We start from the raw sequence: 22,377 nt of genomic DNA on the forward strand, positions 1-22,377 counted from the left end.
GACAAAGGCTGACTGACAGAAAGAAAGAAGAAACATTGCAACATTGTACTTGGGAGTTGGGCTACTGGGCTTGCCACATTGTCTCATAAACAGGACTATCATCTTGTGTAGGAAGACCCAAGACTTATTAGGATATTAAAACAATCTAGATGAGAAAAGGTCATTCAGCCCAACAAAGCTCGCCTGTCCTATTGACTTAATTCTTCTAAAAAAAATGATCAAGTCTAGTTTTGAAAGTCCCTAAAGTCTTACTGTCTACCATGCTACTTGGTAGCTTATTCCAAGTGTCTGTAGTTCTCTGTGTAAAGGAAACTTCCTAATTAATGCATGAAATTTACCCTTGCCAAGTTTCCGAATGATGAACTCATTTTAAAATAACAGTCTTGATCCACTGTACTAATTCCCTTCATAATGTTATAAACACTTCAATCATGTCACCTCTTAATCTTCTTTTGCTTAAACTGAAAAGGCTCAGCTCTTTTAATATTTCTTCATAATTCATCCCCCATAGCCCTGAAATGAGCCTAGTTGCTCTTCCCTGGACTTTTTCTAGTGCGGATATTTCCTTTTTTGTAACCTGGAGACCAAAACTGCACATGGTACTCTAAACGAGGCCTCACCAGTGCATTATAAAGCTTGAGCATAACCTCCTTCGACTTATATTCTACCCATTGTGCTATATAGCCTAACATTCTGGTAGTCTTCCTAATGGCTTCTGAACACTGTTTGGAACTGATAGATAAAGTTCACTACAACTCCTAAATCCTTCTCATAAGGTGTACTCTCGATTTTCAGACTTCTCATTGTGTTTTCAGTCCTAACTCTTTTACTTCCTATGTGTAATACTTTACATTTACCGACATTAAACTTCATCTGCCACAAATCTGCTCAAGCCTGTATGCTATCAAAGTCACTGTGTAATAATTTAACTTGGTATCATCTGCAAACTTATCAATGCTATTTTAAATACTTTCAGGTATGTTTTCTGTTTTCTCAAATAATTATTTTTTATATTATTATTATATAATTATTATAATGAATACCACTGTATGTGCCTCAGCTACTATAGCTACAGATGACCTCTTTACTGACCCTTTGTTAGTTATATTCCTATACAAATCATTTCTATGTATTAAAAATAGAAGTAGCCCTAGCAATGACCGCCGTGGGAGATGACTCTTAACATCAGCCAGTTCTGATAAGTTTCCAGGCACCATCACCCTCAGCTTCCTGTGTCTAAGCTAATTCTGCACCCTGAACTCCTACTTCTTTTAGTCTGATGCCCAACCTCTCATGTGGCACCTTATGAAATGCATTCTGAAAGTCCAGATAAATAATATCATAAGCTCCAATTTGATCATACAGTTCTGTTGCTTCCTCAAAGAATTCCAGCATGTTAGTAAAACATGACCGCCCTCTTCTGAACTCATGCTGAATGTTCAGAAAAAAACTCCTATACTTGCCATGTGCTGCTCAATTTTATCTTTAATAATTCCTTCCATTAATTTTCCCATAATGCATGTTAAACTTACTAACCTATAGTTGCTTGGATCTAACCGGGATAATACTTGCAATTTTAAAGCCCTTCTGAATTTTCCCAGTGTGCAGTGACTTCCTAAAAATATTTGTCAAGGGTTTATATATGTACTTGCAAACCTCCTTAAAAACTTCATGGTAAGTATTATCTGGTCCTGGAGATTTGTTTGATTTCAGTCTATTTAATCTGAGCAATACTTCTCCCTCTTCAATTTCCAAATCAATCAGTACCCCCTTAGTAGTCCCATTTACTGCTGGGAGGTTTTCTACTTCTTCAATTGTGAAGACCTCAGAAACATTCTTATTTAGAGCATCCACACTGCCCGTATTTTTCAATTCCCCTTTACTATTCCTGATGCACTTCACCTCCTCCTTGACTTATCTTTTACTACAAAAATGCTGAAACAATCGTTTTGGGTTGTCTTTCACCTTATCTGCTATATTCCTCTTTTTGCTTTCCTAATATCCTTCTTAATGGGCTCCCTCATGTTCTCAAATGCCATACATTCCACATTGGAGTTATTAGTCTGTGTTGTTATATTGTCTGTTTCCATTGTAATTTATAATCTTTCTATTTATTAATCCCATTACATGCTATTTTGATAATAAACACTTGATTTTTTTTTTAAATGTTTGTTGTTTGTCATTTTAATAGATTGTTAAGAGTTAACAGAAGGATGCAAAACAAATAAAAGGAACAGAATAGTGAAATAACTTAGCAAGGTGGGCTATGCTGTAACATTATTAGGCAACAGAAAACAGCACCATCATCTGGCTATATTTTGTTACTCTAAGAGTGGAGTGTTTCTGCATGTAACCCTTATTTTCTGCATGACAATTCCTTATGATCAATATTTACAAATCTCTTTCACTGAAATAAAGAGTAAAACATTATTATTAAAAAAGTAATTCTTCTTATGCAGTGTTTTGCAGTCCTTAGTCCACTGTTTATCAGTAATTGACTCACAGCTTATACAGTTTTCAAACAAACTCATAGCTGGCCACTTGCAAACTACTTATCACAACTTAAAAAATGCACTTAGCAGCTTTGGTTAACTTGAAGGCTTTCTTCTCATTTTACATTGCGTGTGCTTTCAATTAAGTTCAAACAGATCTATCAGTAAATAAAGCATATGCATTGAAATAAAAATAACTCAAGCAGGCAATGAGATTACACAGGGAACAGAAACCTCTAGTTAAAGCTCATAAAGACATGGAACTTTCTTATTATTCCATTCAGTGGTCTCATATCAGATTTCTGTTACTGAATTTATGGATCATCAAAACTGTGTTTCACCAGGTCTGCAAATAAATAAGTATTAAATAGGCCAATTTGATATTTAACCAAATGGATGTTTATTTGTATAATTTAAATTTATACTGACAGTAAATACAGAGATAAGATTCACAACACTCCCTGCTTCATTCAGAAGTGATGTCATGCATTAGCAAAGCAAGCATCCAATAATACATGAAAAAGTTTACTAGCATTATGTTTGTTTTTGTCCTGTCCATTTAGATCACAGAAGATCATTGGTTGTTAATTATGGCAACCAATACAGTACATTGTACAATACCTCGAAAGACACTTTATATGCATAGTAAATGCTTAGTCTACTAACTGCAGTAATTCCCTTGCAAATGTTCTCCTTTATACGAAAAGAAAATTTTTATTACTTACTGATATATACAGTATATATATATATATATATATACTGTATATAATATATAAAATATAAACAGTCTGCTTACTGGAATAATGACCAAAAGATAAAGTAAGCATAACCCGAAAAGAATATATATATATATATGTATTTTAAATATATAAAAAGAAATAACTTTGTCACAGTATATAATTCTACTCAATATATTTTAAATAAAATAAAGGCAAAAATTATAGAATGGAGTAATGCACTTAAAACAAATACTATTACACAAAAAGTAAACATACAGAAAATTAGAATGTTCCCTACAAAATTAATATAGACCCAAATTTAATATCCCACACGTAATACAACAAAGTATGTACACACAGCAAAACAAAACTCAAAAATAAATGTTCTACACATGTCAATGGATGATACAAAAATTGTGAAGTACATATATAGTAAATACTTTATAAACAACCAAAAAACATATTTACAATAGATATACAGCAAACAATAGAAAACAAAAGTAGAAAAAATAAAAAAATAATAAATAGTGTGAGCCAACTATAAATAGAACTAACAGCCCAAGTTGTTTACATTATGAGAAATAATATCATGAAGCATAAGTAGAAGTGTCGGTTTATTCAGAACCTATTCAATGATGCAAGGTGTAGATCTGGCTAATACGTTTCGAGGAAAACCTCTTCATCAGGACACAGCAAACCAATAATGAACTTAAAAATGAGAATATATATAATGAAACAGTAAATAAGTAAATAATACCATGTGATAATTAACCACCAACAACCCACTGAAAATACCTATGATATAGGAACAGGAACCATCAATCATCCATCAATCAACTGACCCAAAACCAAAGCCGTATGAATGATAAACATAACTGTAAATTAATTATCATAAATATATAAAAACTACAGAAATGTAAAAAAAAAACTACTAAACAAAAAAGTAAGCTCACCTCACCAATATATAAAAAGTAAATATCCAGGAATAACAATTGAGGGGCTTGTAACTAGCTGAAAGAAAAAACACTAGAGTGTATAAATCAAGAGAATAGAACTAGAAAGACAGCATGTATTACACAATGGAAGAAATGAGAAGTTGTGTACCTCAAACACTCCACATAACACAGACGTCTGTATCTGTCTGACTGGAAATGAAAGCAAGAGGATGTAGACACTCAGGAGTATATCACAAAAAACACGCCTAGTCCAATGACTCGCTAAGTCCAATGGGGTGTAAAGTCTTTAATTGCAAAATCCAGTGTGATTCCCTGCATAGCAACAGATTTTCAAAATTACCCCGACGGAGGTGTGGTTTAACTCTATTTCCAGAACATTAAACTTAAGGTCAGAGACTTTGTGATTTGTAGTAAAGAAATGTCTAGATATGGGATGTTTAATAGATTTGGTCCTAATGATGCTTTTATGTTCTGCAATTCGATAACGAATAGAACATAATGTTTTACTTACGTATAGTAATTTATGCGTGTGCCTTTGAAAAACAATCATTTTTTTCTTTGGAGAATTTTTTTATTGATCACTTAGTGATATGGCTTCCTTACATGGTTATGGGCCAGATCTACATATTTCATCATTGAATAGGTTCTGAATCCAGCGACTCTTCGTCTTATGTTTTACCTACTTATGCTTCATGATATTATTTCTCATAATTATTGTAAACAACTTGGGCTGTTAGTTCTATTTCTAGTTGGCACACACTATTTATTAGTTATTTTTATTTTTTCTAGTTTTGTTTTCTATATATCTATTGTATATGTTTTTTGGTTGTTTATAAAGTATTTACTATATATATACTTCACAATCGATTGACATGTAAAGAACATTTATTTTTGAGTTTTGTTTTGTTGTGTGTACATACTTTGTTGTATTACATGTGGGATATTAAACTTGGGTCTATATTAATTTTTTTGGGGAACATTCTAATTTTCTATATGTTTACTTTTTGTGTAATAGTTTTGGTTTTATGCGTATTACTCCATTTTATAATTTCTGCCTTTATTTTATTTAAAATATATACTGAGTAGAATTATATACTGTAACAAAGTTATTTCTTTTTATTCATTTAAAATATATATATATATATATATAATATATATATATATATATACTGTGTGTATATATATATATATATATACTGTGTGTGTATATATATATATATATATATATATATATATATATATATATATATATATATATAAATATATATATAATATATATATATATATAATATATATATATATATATATATATATATATATATATAAGTGATGGATCTCCTATTTTGTTTTATATTAACCTTCTCATAATACTCACGTAAAGGCTAATTTGAATCACTTTTGATTCAGTTAATCATCTATACTTAATTATACATTAAGATATTATAATACTTGTTTTTATATTGCAATTCTCCCTTTATAGGCCTGTGTTTCATATATGATAGAATACGCTTAGTTTATTAATGCTACAAAATAAAATACTAATAAATGTTTGTCATAAAAAATAGAGGAGTCTGAATTAATATAACAGATTAGCACAATCTGCGGTGGGTTGGCACCCTGCCCGGGATTGATTCCTGCCTTGTGCCCTGTGTTGGCTGGGATTGGCTCCAGCAGACCCCCGTGGCCCTGTGTTCGGATTCAGCGGGTTGGAAAATGGATGGATGGATTAGCACAATTCCTTTTGTGTAAGTAACAGCTCAGTTTTCTTCTTTTTCTTCATTGATGCAAACTTTTGTATAGATGCATTGCAAATGTCTTATTGTTTCAGGATAAAATGCAAAACCTATAAGCATAAAACTACATCTACCATACAATATACAGTGTATTTACAACTTTACATGTTTTTGGAAACAAACTGTAAACTGTATCAGCATTCAAAACATATGAGGTGAGACAGAAAAATAACCAGACTGGGCTTGGGGTTTTCCTGGAAAACCATTTGGAGGTTGGCTGAACGTGAAACATAGAGCTATATCCCCTCCTACGTGCCCCTCTCAAACCACTGACCGGCTAGGTACAGTATATCCTGTGAATAGCACAGTCAGTATTTGCACAACAATCGCTACACGAGTTGCAACTCTAATGTCAGGTGAAAAAATCAAACAGCGAATCAACATCAAATTTCTCGTGAAATTGAACAAAAAAACCCAAAGAAACTTATTAAATGATAAAAACAGTGTACACTGATAACAGTTTGTCTTACACACAAGTTTTTGAGTGGCACAAGAAGTTTCAGGGAAGGACAAGAAAATGTAGAAGACGTTCAGTACCCATGTCAAGTTGCTTCACCCAGATAACGCTAGCACGCCCAATGCTTTTTACGTAAAGCAGTTTTTGACTGACAAAAATATTCCTGTCCTCGATCATCTTCCCTACTCACCCGATTTAGCTCCCTGTGATTTTTACGTGTTCCCGAAAATCAAAGGTGACCTAAAGGGAAGACATTTTTCTTCAATGGATGAAGTGAAGACAAAAATGACAAGCCTGTTGAAGAGCCTCAAGCAAGAAGACTTCACTGTTTCAATCAATGGAAGATACATACGGAGAGGTGTAGAGATCGGGAGGGGAAGTATATAGAAGGTGACAATGTTTAATAAATATTTTTTTTTTACCAATATGGTTATCTTTGTGTTTCACCTCGTATGATACTGACATAATATTGGTTTTGCAAAAATAGCATTATGTTAATAACATGATTCAGTTACAGATGCAATTTCTATTTTATATCCATAACAAAACAAAAAAAAAACTAATTCTTATTCTTCCATGCATACGTCAGGATTGTTAGCACAGAATGCAAACATAATTATTAGAATTAGTTCATCAGGAAAATGTAATATGACTATTGTTATGTGACCCATGAAGTAATGTTTGTCATTTTACACTACAATGTCTGAACATTTAAAGTGAAATCATGCAATAGCAGTTCAATTCAAAGACACCCTACAGGATTAATGACAAGTAAGGAAAACACATTAAAATACCTTTATGGACCACTGCAAAGCACTGCTTAGTAGCACTTTTATCTCAGCAAATATAGTACCCTACAGCTATTTTGAGAATCTTCAAACCACACATTGCCACGTTAACCTACTTAGTGCCAAATGCTTGATAAATACATCTGACAAACTGACCTCAGGTTACAGTTATGAGTAATCAATAAAAAAAAAGTAAAAAGGAACTTTGAGTGATGATAAATAATTTATTCTCTGTACAGCTGAGAAAAAAAAATCCAAGATAGTTGCTGAGCAGCTATATTACATAAAAATGAATGACCATCCTTCAGAGTTCCCACCAGATCATAGATTTTAAACTCATATTTGCAGTAGCCATGGTAGCAAAGGAAATACAAACGATAACATACTATACTAATCAAAAGGACCTCTTACATGCCCCTTAATTTATTCTTAAAAATGGTAGGTAATCTAGTGCTTTTCCATTGCTCACAATAACTTACAGGCTTAGTACAGATAAAAACTGGTTTAAAACAAATAAGAAATTAATGTGCTTTTAAATTTGTATCTGATATTGCTTTTGTTTTTAAATACATTTAATCATTACGATGCACTAAAATGTTTACTCAAAGTTCCCAAGAGCCAAAAATTGTGGCGTTACGGGATTACACATTTGTTAGACTTATCTAAAATCCATCCATCCATTCTGTTTCAAACCGTCTTAATGTTATTTAGGTTTGTGGGGTATCAAAGCATTAAATGGACTTGGAAAACCCTTATTAGGTATCATCTAGCTTTAAATGATGAGTTTGTAAGCAGCTGTTCAAGATGGAACACAAGAAAGAAAAAGCAGAAATCATACAGTAAGTAGTTCCAAAGTTAGTGTCCTAAAAGAGGGAAATGTTCAATTTTCAACATGTTAACCTAAAAGGCTGGCAAGATCATCTAAGCATGAAATAACAGAATCCAGTTAAGAAATACTACTACTACTACTACTACTAATAATAATAATAATAATAATAAATTTTATTGATGTAGCACCTTTCCCGTGTTCAAGAACTATACTTAAAAAATACCTATCCTAAAAATGTCATTATTTGATTTTTGATCTAGTAAATAGGCCAGCAGTAACACACAGGACGAATTGTATGACACAACAAAACACAAATAGATAGACAGAGACAGCATTTGCGAATCCATATAGAATCAAAATGCAGTAGAGTCTCGCTTATCCGACATAAACGGGCCGGCAGAACGTCGGATAAGCGAAAATGTCGGATAATGGGAGGTGTTAAGAAAAAGCCTATTAAACGTCAAACTATGTTATAATTTTATACATTACGAGCCTAATACAGTGGAACCTCAGTTCACGAACATCTCTGAATACGTACAAATCGGGTTATGACCAAAAAGTTCACCAAACTTTTGCTTCTGTGCACGACCACATACTCTGTATAGGAACAAGCCAGTTTCCCTTTCAGTTTGTGCGCGCTGATGATTTCCGCACGTGTTCAGTCTCACCCTGTGCATTCCCTGTGCAGCGTTAGAGAGAGAGCGCAAGAGAGAGAGACACAGACAGACACATGCACGCGCAAGAGAGAGAGACACACATGCACACACACGTGAGAGAGACACATGCATACGCGCGAGAGAAAGAGAGAGACACACACACACACACACACACACACACACACACAAGCAAGAGAGACACACACGCGAGAGAGATGCACGCACGCACACACGCGCACGCACACACAAACGCGCGATAGAGACACACGCACACACACACACACTCGCACGAGAGAGACAAACACACGCGTGCACACGCACATGCACACAAACACACACACGCGCGTGAGAGACACGCACGCCAGAGAGGGCCAGCCACATAATCCATTGTAATCATGTTTTACAACAAAACAACAGAAATATTTAACTGAAAAAATGAACTTAGCAACAAAAAATAGACTACGCTCACGCTCGCAACTTGTAGTTCTTGTTGCTGATTGATGTGTTTTTTTTTGGTTTTTTTTTTGCGGTGGGACGTCGGATAATACAGAATGCTGGATAAGCGAAGGTTGGATAAGCGAGACTCTACTGTATATTCATAATGTCCATTAGCTCATCGCCTTCCCAAATTCTAATGAGGTTATAAGCACTTTGAAGATTTAAATTAGCAACTGTTGTAGACCCAGTGACTTAAACATTGGATAATTGTTATTTACTGTTACTCAATTAAGCTCACAATAATCAGTATAAGGTCTCAACCCCCATCTATCTTTTCAACAAAGTAAAAACCCTCTCCAATTAATCTATTAGATAGTGCAATGTATTTTTCATTTTATAAGATTACTAGAATGTTAACTTCAATTATTTCAGTCTTTGGTTTTATTAGGGCATAATCTTTCCCCTTTGGAATCATCAAGTAACAACTCAATTGCACAATCATACATAATCTTACATATGTGGTGGAGATGGTAGATGCTATGCATCTTGGTATTCATGATATTCACAGGGCAAAATATGTAAATTAAGGCAGAAATCAGGGAATGAGAAATCATATGCAAGCAGTTATATACAAAATGTACTCCTGGAACAATAACCAGGGTATGCTAAAAATGATCTGTGTAATAGTTGATTTCAAAACAGAGAAGGTGAGTAATTCATGATGTAAAGATCACATTTTTACCAAAAGAGGTGATGTAATATATACCAGTATCATATCACCAATCAGTTTTCCATCAATAAAAAATATTCAGGAAATATTTTTAAGCTGCATTTTCTTAAGTTTCAATTAATTAGAACATTAGAACAATCTAGACAAGAACAGGCCATTCAGCCCAACAAAGCTTGGCAGTACTATTCACTTAATTCTTCCAAAATAACATCAAGTCTAGTTTTGAAAGTCCTTAAAGTCCCATTGTCTACCATACTATTTTGTAGCTTATTCCATGTGTCAGTGATTCTCTGTGTAAAGCAAAACTTCCTAATGTTTCTGCGAAATTTACCCTTAACAAGTTTCCAAATGTGTCTCTATGTTCTTGTTGAACTTATTTTAAAATCGACTGTACTAATTCCCTTCATAATTTTAAACACTTCAGTGTCTCCTCTTAATCTTTTTTTGGTTAAATTGAATCTTTCCTCTTTATTCATCCCCTGTAGCCCTGGAATCAGCTTAGTTGCTCTTCTCTGGACTTTGTCTAGCGCTGCTATGTTCTTTTTGTAGCCTGGAGACCAAACTGTATTCAGTACTCAAGGGAGGCCCCACCAGTATGTTATAAAGCTTGAACATAACCTCCTTGGACTTGTACTGTACAAACCATGCTACAGTATATAACTAAGTTTTGTTAGCCTTCTTAATGGCTTCTGAACACTTTCTGGCAATTGATAGTGTCGAGTTCACTATGACTCCTAAATCCATCTCATGAGGTATACTTTCAATTTTCACATCACGTTTTTACTTCCTACATGTAATACTTTACATTTACTTACATTAAATGTGATCTTCCACAAAACTGCCCAAATCTTTATGCTGTCAAAGTCCCTCTAAAAACTAAAATTGCATTAAACCCATGCACATTTTCACACTAGCTCAATCCCTTGCATATGTAAGTTCTCCACTTGGTTTTGCAAACTAGCAGCACCCACCGTCAAAGCAGTGCTACTGTTCCTGTGTGGGTTCCCTTTAGTTTTTAGATTCACATACCTGACGTAGCTTTATCAAATGCACTGAAATTAACCACATATCGTTTATTAGTTTAAGGCATCTCATTGTAATCAACCCGTAACCATATGATGGTGCACCGAATGGCCAAACTATTCTAAATATCATCACTGCTTTAGTGTTGTTATTCCCAGTGCACCACTGAGTATTTAACCCACTGTATCTGAATGTGGAATCACAGCTGTACAGCAGCTGATCGGATTATCGGTATACAGCATCTTGCACATGCTGTCTCAGCCATGCACTCAGTCTATTTGAACTGTTCCCATATGGCAAATGCTTCAGAGCCTTTCCTGTAGGGATGTCGTGGTTCAGAAACAGTTTCATCCCAAGTGCTCTAAGCACACTCAATCAGTCCATCAATTGCTCCTGGAAGAACTGTTTATACTTATAAGTACAATCACCTCACTGTAAACATGCACTACAGTTATAATATTGCACAACCTGAGTCACTTTATAAAGTAAGTATTTACATATGATGACGACTAGCTTCTAAGTCGGTTTAGATTTCCAAATATCTTCTTGGAGCTCTTAGTATCATTTCAAAGATGAAATGCAGTAAAGCATGTTTATTACATTATACAGTGAGATGGACAGCCGGGGATCCTGCCCAGACGGGATGCCCTTTCCAGGAGAAGACCGGGAGAATGGGCGTACTATCAGGAGTACCTCCCCTGGGACATGAGAGGGCAGCACCCTTGGCTTACATCGGGGCCATGGAATTGGGGCCTGGAGACTCAGCCCAATAGAGGTCCGTGGCCGCTGCCAGGGAGTGCATGGACAGCTCCAGAGTTTGGATATGCAGCACTTCCGCCACACCTGGGAGTGCTGCCAGAAGAGGAGCGGGGATCCAGTGCAGGACTTCTGCCACACCCGGGTGCTCTATAAAGGAGGCCGTTTCACTCCATTTAGAAGCCAGAATCGGGTGGAAGGAGGACAAAGCTGTGGAGGAGTGGTGGGAGAAGAGAAAGAGAAGGACTGAGTACTAGTGCTGGAGGCACTGTGTTGTGGTGCTAAAAGAAAATAAACGTGTGTGTTTAGGACATACGGTGTCTGTCTGTCTGTGCCCGGGGCCTGGTCTTCTACAACAGATAAGTTTTAAACTTCATTAAAATAATGTATATTGTTAATAATTAAACATGTGAGGACACGGTGGCGCAGCGCTAGCGACGATCTGGCACCCCGTTCAGGGATTGTTCCTGCCTTGGGCTGTATGCTTTCTGGGATTGGTGTGATCTTGGATGGATAGATGGATGGATGGAATAATTAAACATGTACTACAAAGATATTTCAATGTTTCATAAAACTTTTGAAGAATCAGTGTTCTAAACTTACAGATGGCTTGGCATCTATTACAGAGCTGATCGTATGGCAACTGGTTACTTGGAGAAAGAAAAGGAAGGACAGGAATAGAAAGTTAGTACGTTTGAAAGAGACAGTACTGCTGCAGTAAATTATTTCATCGAAGGTTGCACACGGTGTAGCAAGTATCTTGCGGGAGGCAGGAACAATCTCTAGACAGGGCGCCAGCTCATTGCTAATACTGCACCACTGTGTTCCCATGTTTAATACATGCTTTAATTCCTATCATTATGAAAATGATATCAAGTTTACATCTTAATATTTAAATTGTTCAGAGAGCTGTAATATCATGAATGTAATGGATTCTGTGTCCTGTCGGCGGAAGAGAAAGCTCATTTAAAAAGCACGTAGTGATTCACACACATAGAGTACATAAAAGAACACATAGAAAGAAGCATTTGACGTGCTACTTTAGTTACGATGTGCTCTGAGAAACTAGTAAATTAAACGATTTTAAGATGAAGTTTATGATGTTGTACTTTAATGACAAAATAAACTATGTGATTAAAGTGGAAATTTTGAGATTAAAGTTGACATTTGGACATTTTTTTCAACTGTGTCCCTATTTTGTTTTTCTTTTCTCTGTACCCTAATACACTTCCATATGACACTCATACGATGGGCTATGACTCACCTTTTCACAGCAACTTTGATATCTGACAACTTCTTATTTATTTCGGACACTTTGCGACTTTCTGAACTTGAACTTTTGAGTTTCTTTGCCACTCTGTTACTCGATCAACTTCCTTTTGTTGTTTATATCACTGCTTAAACCAACAAATAGTAAGTCTTTCCTTGCCTCCACTTGGTATTCGTTGAAATTCTTCTATTTCCCCCGTGCTTTTGCCATTGTCTTTTCACAGAATGCTGAGCTTAAGGGGCTGTTTATATTGATTTGCATATTCAAAAAGGCATAATTCTGGGAGGAGTTGGAGAGTGGTGGCAGGCGCATGCACATGCAATCCTTTTCACACTAACCGGGATTTATGTAGTGGAAGAACATGGAAGTTGGCTTACGCACAGATTTATGCATCTGGATATTTTTGTGCGTACGCACATTTCCGCTTTTGTCCGTACACCATGTTTTAGTGCGAATTCTAAGCACAGCGTTATGCATGAGGGCCCTGGTGATTTGTTTGATTTCAGCCTATTTAATCAAAGCAGTACTTCTCCCCCTATGATTTTCAAATCACTCGGTACCTCCTTAGTAGTTCCTTTCACTGCTATGAAGTTATCTACTTTCTCACATGTGAAGACCTCAGAAAAATGCAAGTTTAGAGCATCTGCTATTTCATTGTCTGTATTTTTTTAATTCCCTTTTACTATTCCTGATGCACTTCACCTCCTCCTTGATTGTTCTTTTACTACTAAAATACTGAAACAATCCCTTTAGGACATCTTCCGCCTTATCTAATATATTCCTCTCTAACTGCCTTTTAGCCTTCCTAATATCCTTCTTAATTGTTGCCTTCATATTCTCATACCATTAATGGTTCAATCACCTCTGCACCCTCAATTCTAATCTGATTATTAAATAATTCTAAATCCATACAGGCTTCTCCCTGTGTTGGTGCTTTAACATACTGTTTAAAAACAGTCACTGATTACTCTGCTATTTGCAGTTAATATTTGGGCAGTTAAAGTCCCCCCTGATTATAATATCCCACTGTAAACTTGCCTTTTTAATATTACTAAAAAGATGTGCATTGAAATTGCAGTCTGCATTGGCCGGTCTAATACACACTCCTAAAATAAGGCCTCTTCCCCTAATACTACATGAAGCCACATATTCTCATTAAGATGGGGCTCATTGTCCAACAGACGAGGACTTGCATTTAAATTCTGTTTGACATAAACAGCAACTCCCTCATCTCTTTCTGTTCTGTCTATCCTCCCTAAAAATGTGTACCCCTCAATGTTATATTCATCCCCATGTTTGTTATTTTGCTAGTTTTCTGTTAATACTATAATATCAAAATTATATTCCGCTACATACAACTCAAACTCACTTGATTTATTTTTGATACTTCCAACATTAAGGCAAGCTATTTTTAATATGTTACTCATTTTTAATCTGGACTGGGACGTGGCACAGGCAGAATTTCTACCTGACTACCTTGTCAGTTCTGCTCCTGTGCCTGACACCTAAATTTTGGATCACAGAACTGACAGGCTGCCCTCATGTATGTCATTTGTTTCAACATGGACAGTGGCAACTGGATCCACCCCTGCTCTGGCCAAGAGCCTATCAACCCTTCCAGGGAGGTCTCTCACCTGTGCACCCAGAAAGCAACAAACTGTGTGAGACTCTGTGTCTCTGGAGCAAACTTGCGCTTCAATCCCTCCAATGATTGAGTCTCCAACTATCACTACCTCTATCTTTCTGGAAACTGGTTTTGATGTGGGCCTTTGGGGCTTCTCTTGCCTGCCTACCACCTTCTTCAGAGACACTGTCTAACTCCACAAGGACCTGAAAATGGTTTGACACCTCCAGTTCTGGGGTTGATGTTCCTGGACATAGTACACCCTTTATGTTGTGCCTTGTGACTATGACCCACCTATACCTACCTATATGGTCTGGAATTTCCTCCTTTGCCACTTTAGGGGCACACTATCTCTCTAAAGGACACTTGGGCCATGCCCGTCAATTCTCTACTACAACATAGACAAGCCAACTACTCCTCCAGTTCAGTACCCTGAGCTCGAGGTGCTGGATCAGCTTCTGAAGATGTAGCCCTCATAGAAGACTGGCTTCTTTAAAAAGCCATTCTTAAAAAAGTCCAACATCCAACAGGACTTGCATTGCACTGGACTCACTATTAAAATTTGACTTTGGATTACTAAAATTATTCAACTTTTTTTAATTAAAATTAAATGATTTAACTTAAGTGGTAAAACTAAAAAAAATAGGCACAAAATATTAAACAACTGCAAGTTATTTTATACCTTCTGACTTCGTAAGCTCCTGTAATATTCTCCCCCTCGACTGCCTGCTGTATGCCTTTCAGTGAAATCAGCTTTACTTTTCTTTGCCTGTTCTCCTAACTTTGCGCTTCTCTTATTCCTTACTTAAAGTCCTCCACTTGCACCATTTGTATTCATTTGTATTAATGAACCCTTACATTGCTGCTCTCTTAACTGCTCTACTTTCCTGACCACTAAGAACTGTTCAATCTAGAAAAATTTGCTTACTGAATATCTACTGCTAGTTAATTTGTTAATGTTTTGTCTGCTTTATAGCCGCTTGAGCCTGATCTGCACCTTAATGCTAGTCACATGCCTACATACCACTGAACTCTACTCTTTACAGCTTTGACAATAGCCGCTGTCTCTTTTTTCCCCATTAAGGAATCATTGTTTCTTTATAACTTTGCATTGCTACAAGGCCAGTTATTTACTTACAGAGATGCCAGTGTCATCTACTGCTGCTTACTGCCCTGCCTTGCAGACACTAGTTTGAATAGAAATAACAAGAACAAGCACAAATAACATGTAACTTTTCCAAATGCTCTCACAAACACTCAGCTTTTGCTCCTGAATAAAAATGCACTTATGTTTTGTTATACATTTTGTGAAAGTGTTTATTTGTTATTTGAACTTCAGTATTCACACATTATACACTTCATGTAAACATTTTGTCATTGTTACTATAAAATGAAAAATGTTTCTGTTTTAGTTATGTGTTCAATATTTCTTGCCTAACATTTCCTGTCATCCTAAATTTACACAGATCATTGTAGACACAAAATACACATGAAATGTATGTATTTCAAATAACAATATATTATTGACCTAATACAATTCCAGACACCTAACTCCCAGATAAATAGACTTCAGCTGTGAGTATTTTGTGTCCAATTTCAGCTGCCTCAGTGGGGGATGGGATAGCAGGCTGCTTGCTGCTGGTGCCGATAGACACATTTGCAAAACAAATATACTGATGAGGAGGTGTGAGAGAATTTAAAGTGGTCCAAGCATTATGAATATTTTTATAGGCTTTAGGGAATCTACTATTAACACCATTATATCATAATTGTGTATTGCTACTGGCACCATTACAATGTTTTTAAATACATATTGATTATCTAAGCCTACTTTCCCAACACTAATAGTAATCTTTACTTTTTCTTTAAGTTCTCCACAAGCACTTCATTCCCTTCTTTATTTTTCAATTTTTTTTTAGGTAATCACTGCATACTCCCAACCTCTCTCTCTCTAAGGACACTATTATACAAAATAACCGCTATAGAAATCAAAAGCCAACTTAGCTAACTGTTCTATTTGTTTTTTTATTTTTTTTTCTCTGAAACAATTACAGTAGTTAAAATGTAGAAAATAACTGCTGTACCTCAGGATCTCACATTTCTGATCCTAGATTTTGAACTGACTTGAAAACAGACAGTAAGAATTTTTTTAATGAAAATGATCAAGAGAGGAGACATAGTCAAGAATTAATGAGAATTTTTCTAATGAAAAGAGATGAAACATTGTCAACAATTCAAGCCAAAGTTGTCAACAAACATCTAACTAATCTTTAAGTTGTATTTCTCCCTCTGCAAAAGGAGACATTCAGAGACCCAGGGTGGTGTGGACAAAAGACAGAAGGGGCACTGGTCATCCATGTGACAGAAGAATGGTGTAAAAGGGAGCATATTACATTTAAAGCTACAGTTTGGAATTCAGACATTGAAATTCTGGCTTCATCATAATTCATCCATGTTATTTGCCGAGGGAGATAATTGCCTCATCCTTATTAATGTTTCTATTCCTCCCTCTTCAAAAGGGGATTCAGTAACAAAAATAATTCTTTCTGTCACTAACACTTTAATGATGATGTGATGACGCACTACAACCCTGCAGTTATAATATGTGGTGACTTTAATCATGTGACTTTGGAAGGAAAAATGACAAATTTCAGTTTGTGACCAGTTCCTGCTGGACCTGCTGTATTCAAATGTTAAAGATGCCTTTAAATGTAAACTACTAGTACCTTTAGGTAAACCTGATCATAAACTAATTTGTCTTATTCTCAGGTACAAGCCTATTATTAGACAGCAACCTGTTATCACCAGAATGCTGAGGAAGTGGAGCCTGAAATGGTCCTGTGAAAGATTGCTTCCAAATGACACACTGAGAAATGATGTGCAAGTCACATGGAGATGATACTTCACTCAGTCACTGCATCATAGACTGTATTCAATTCTGTGTTGATGTAGTGATACCAACAAAGACAATGCATTGCTTTCCCAACAACAAGAGATATGCAGGTAGATGAGCCTATGGTGTCCTGGATAATGGACTATCTGTCAGGCAGACCGCAGTTTGTAAGACTCAAGGACTGTGTTTCTGATACGGATGTAAAGAACACTGGAGCACCAAAAAAAACAGTTTCATCTCTTTTTCTCTTCACTCTGTAAACCTCCAACTACAAATATATTACCAGGTTATGCCACTTGCAGAAATACTCAGTTGATTTTGCACTTAATGGGGTGTTTTGATAAAGGGGATGAGACCAAGTGTAGGAGTCAGGTGGAGAACCTTGTTTCTTATTACAAAGAGAATTGTCTGCATTTTAACATAAGCAAAATCAAGGAACTGTTTATTGACTTTTGCTGCACCAAAGATCATCTATGTTCAGACACTATTCAAGGTGGTCCACTCCTTAAAGTACTTGAGGGTCCACAATAATGACAGGTTGGACTGAGTTTATAACACAGAGAAACTATATAATGTGAGAAGTGACATCCTTCACATCTTCTATAACGCTGTGATGGCCAGTGCGATTTTCTACACTGTAGTGTGCTGGGCTGGTAACATTACTTAAAAAAAGGCCCACACAAATTAACAAGTTAATTATAAGGGCAAGCTCAGTTATAGGACACAGTCTGGACCCCCTGGAGGTTGTTGCAAAAAGAGAATTAAAACAAAACTGAGGGCCATTATGAACAATGATGCACATCCTCTCTCTGACTCACTAACATTGAGGACTTTCAACCAACAAATTAATCAGAAGAAGTGTGTCAAGAAATTCTACTTGGGCTCCTTTATATTAACAGCAATATGTCTGCATAATGCCTCACTGTGACGGTGTCTGCAAAGTCAGAAGTTTTCTTTATTTTAAATTTCAAAAAGGAGGCATCTAAGGTCAAACAAAATAGAGCCAAAAATATCACTAAAAATTATACAACTTCATCAGGAACCATTTTACAAGAAAAGAAAGAACATAATTTAATTCTTTAAGTAATAAAACCCAAAATAGAAGTATACTATTATTAATTAATAAGACTTCAGAAATTCCCATAAAAAATTACTGAACAATACCAATCATAGCAGGGGTAGCAATGACACAATTCATCACATGAGCCTTATATTATATTAATAGGACTGAGCACTGTGGCCATAAACAATATAGCTGTAGCTATGCAAAGGTTTTCACAAAATAGCTTTGACAAAGAATACACAAAATTGTCAGAATAACATTTAAAATAAACACAAAAACAAATGTGCCAAAGCCCAAATTTATGATAATGAGTCCTTGTGGTTTCCATATTTTCTAAAGGAATTACACTAGCTGAGTGATTAATTGCTATTACCACAACTAAGCACAAGAACACTAGTGAGATGCCTGCATTGGTAGCCCTAGGTATGCATATTAAAAGTCCCTAATGCTGTTTGATTTGAACTTCTCTTCCCAGCTTACATTCCATACTTTATACTATGTTGTGCACGCAGTCATGGTGAATCTCTTAACACAGACGTTTCTTACACAGTGGTGTAACAAGGGATAAAGCGTTTATATTCACAATCTCTGTTTTCCTCACTAGAGTGAAAGAACAGTGTGGAAGAAGAGAATCACTAACCCATGATTATGGAAGGAGTCAGGGTCTCACACCAGAAGAGAATGTTCAAAAGCTTTCTTTTATTATTGTTCTTTATTGCATACCTAGACTGGAGTGTCAGTAGCATTGCAATGCCCCCCCCAATAGATGTTTCAGCTCTTATATATCAGCTGGTTGCGTGTAAAGCTTCACACTTTTGCAGAAGTACAGAGGATTGATGCGAGAGCCTAAAAGTTAAATTTATACGGCAGTTACAGAATACAGAGATAAACTTCTTCATTTTACAGGAAGAACAAGTTGCGAAAAATACATATTCCTGGTAAAGTCAGATTCTTTTGAACTGCTCACACAAATAAACAACTGTTGTGCATGCTAAATGTCAAGTACACACTTTTAGATTTTTGCTGTGCCCTACTCAAAATACAAAATGGAAGGTTTTCTTTATTCTTATTCAACAACAGCAAGAACATGCCTGATGTCACATCCTTATTAAGATCTACCTTGTCCATTTGGCCTAGATAAAACAGAAGATCATACAGCAGGACCAGTCACTTGACCAGAAGAGGTAGAGCTGTAGCCTTGATCCTGAAATTCTGCAACTTGAACGGCAGAGGGTGTTAAAATACCATTTATACCTATTGGCAATTACTACTAAAATTTATTTATTTGTTGTTTGTTTATGTTTTCCAGCTTATTAATATATTAAATGTGGTTCTCCTGGTTGGAGCCCCAAATCTTTTTCTTGTCCCTTTGGTTTTGTATTTACAACCATCATTCAGTACTTGGAACATTTAGTGCAGGATCACAAACCATACAATTAATATGTTAATCTTTAATCCCAAAGTAGATCTATGTTGAAGACTATATCTCAAAGCCAAATATTTGATTATAAATACCATCAGCATTGTTTCAGCAGTGTTAATCATGTTGCTTAAAAATGGAAGAAACACTCATGTTCTTGGCTTCCAAAATTCAGAAATAGGCATAATCCAAAAACTATATGGGGCCTAGAACAAAGGTTTCCTGACCTCAAACTTGAGAAGCAGGCTTTGAGGACTGCACAGGCTAAAAGGAGCCATGACTAATTTTTTTCACAAGAAAGAAACAGGGGAATCGTATAAATCCCCTGTGTTCCAAATAATAAAACAGAGTTCTCAAATATATATTTAAAGAATTTAATCACAGAATTCAGAAATAGCAATAAGATATCTTACAAAATCAAGTTCATAATGAAAGAATCTGAATCTAAAGTCCAGAGCTGAGTTTATAGATCAAAAATTAATTAAAAGGTACTAATATTAACACTGCCACTGAAAAACAACCCCATGGCTTAATGCTGCCATCAGAGGCATAGCTACAGTTCAAGCAATTGTCTGGCGCCCCTGATGGCATCTGTATAAATAAGTACTTGTTGCAATGACAAATCTTTGCAAACACCCTTGAAGTATACCATCAACACACTACAACGAAACAGCTGGAACCCACCTCTGAGAGGCCCCATCTGCCTTTAAAAGAGTTTTTGCAATGAACATTACTTTTTCTTCTTCTCTTTTGGCTGCTCCCATTAGGGGTTGCCACAGCGGATCAACTTTTTCTATATCTTTCTGTCCTCTACATCTAGCTCTGTTATACCCATCACCTGCGTGTCCTCTTTCACCACATCCATAAACCTTCTCTTAGGCCTTCCTCTTTTCCTCTTGCCTGGCAGCTCTATCCTTAACATCCTTTTCCCAATATACCCAGCATCTCTCCTCTGCACATGTCCAAACCAATGCAATCTTACCTCTCTGACTTTGTCTCCCAACTGTTGAACCTGAGCTGACCCTGTAATGTACGATTTCTAATCCTGTCCATCCTGATCACACCCAATGCAAATCTTAGCATCTTTAACTCTGCCACCTCCAGCTCTGTTTCCTGCTTTCTGGTCAGTGCCACCTTCTCCAACCCATATAACATAGCTGGTCTCACTACCATCTTGTAGACCAGTGTTTCCCAACCTCAGTCCTGGGGGCACACTGTGGCTGCAGGTTTTTGTTCCAACCAGATTCCTAATCAGTGGCAACACTTGATAACACTGATCTCATTAGCTAGCTGGTATTATTTTTCTTTTATTCTACATTCAGAAAAGCACAGCAGCATGATTTTTACATTTATAAGACATTTTTAAATATTTCTGCTTTTGCTATAGATTTAAATGCTGAACTCTCTTTTGTTGATTTCATTATACTTTGCCTTTTCTCTGTGCAGTTTTTTCCCCTTCGTTGTATCTTAATAATGACAAGTAAAAATGAGCAGAGCAGACACCCAAGCAAAGAACACTGAATAATCAAAGGCTGCAACTACTTTAGCATCAGTCCCACTAATTAGTACATAATGGATTAATTAAACAATTAGAAAACCTGGAAAGGTAGAATGAAAATCAAGATGAAAATATTGTTAAAAAGAAAAAGATACATTATTCCTCATATAACTGCTTGGTACATTTTAATATATATATATATATATATATATTGTGATGGGCAGCCGGGTCCCATGCCCGGCCAGGACGCCCCTGCTGTGTATGTCCTGGGGGAGCAACCATGGGCAACTCAGCACCTCCCCCGGGATGCTTGGTGGCAGCCTCCCTGGCCGACGGTGATGCCTCAAACACCCGCAGGGCACCATGGGAGATGGAGTCCTACACTGTCCGGTTGGGAGCTGGGGTGGCCTCCAGGGCGTGCTGTATGGATTCCACAGCCCAGCTGGACAAATCTTCAGCCCCACTCGGAAGTGCAGTTGGAACCAGGTGGGGCCAGCCACCACCACTCAGTGGCCAGAGTCGGGAGTAGAGGACGAAGTTTCAAGGGAGGAGTGGTGGTGCAAGAAGGGTGTAGTTGTGGTGAATAGTTAGTGCTTTATTTGGGACTGTGTATTGCCTGTGGGTCGTGGGGAAGACGTGTGCCCACACGGGAAGAAAAATAAGCTTCATTGTTATTTTATACGTGCCTCCATGTGTAGTCAGTGCCGGGTCGGGCACTATATATCGCCTTTATTGTTACAATATATATATATTTATATATATATATACAAAAATATTTTTTTACCAAATTTAGTTTTCTAATTTCTATATTGTTCCCAAAACACAGAACTTGGGAAACAACACTTCACTTAATTAGCCCAGGAGTCCATTTAAAAACAGAAGCTGGTTGAAACAAAAACCTGCAGCCACAGTGTGCCCACAGGACTGAGGTTGGGAAACACTGTTGTAGTCCTTCCCTTTCACGCTTGCTAA

This window comes from Erpetoichthys calabaricus, chromosome 6 (genome assembly GCF_900747795.2).
Source record: "Erpetoichthys calabaricus chromosome 6, fErpCal1.3, whole genome shotgun sequence".
In the NCBI taxonomy this organism is placed as follows: Eukaryota; Metazoa; Chordata; class Cladistia; order Polypteriformes; family Polypteridae; genus Erpetoichthys; species Erpetoichthys calabaricus.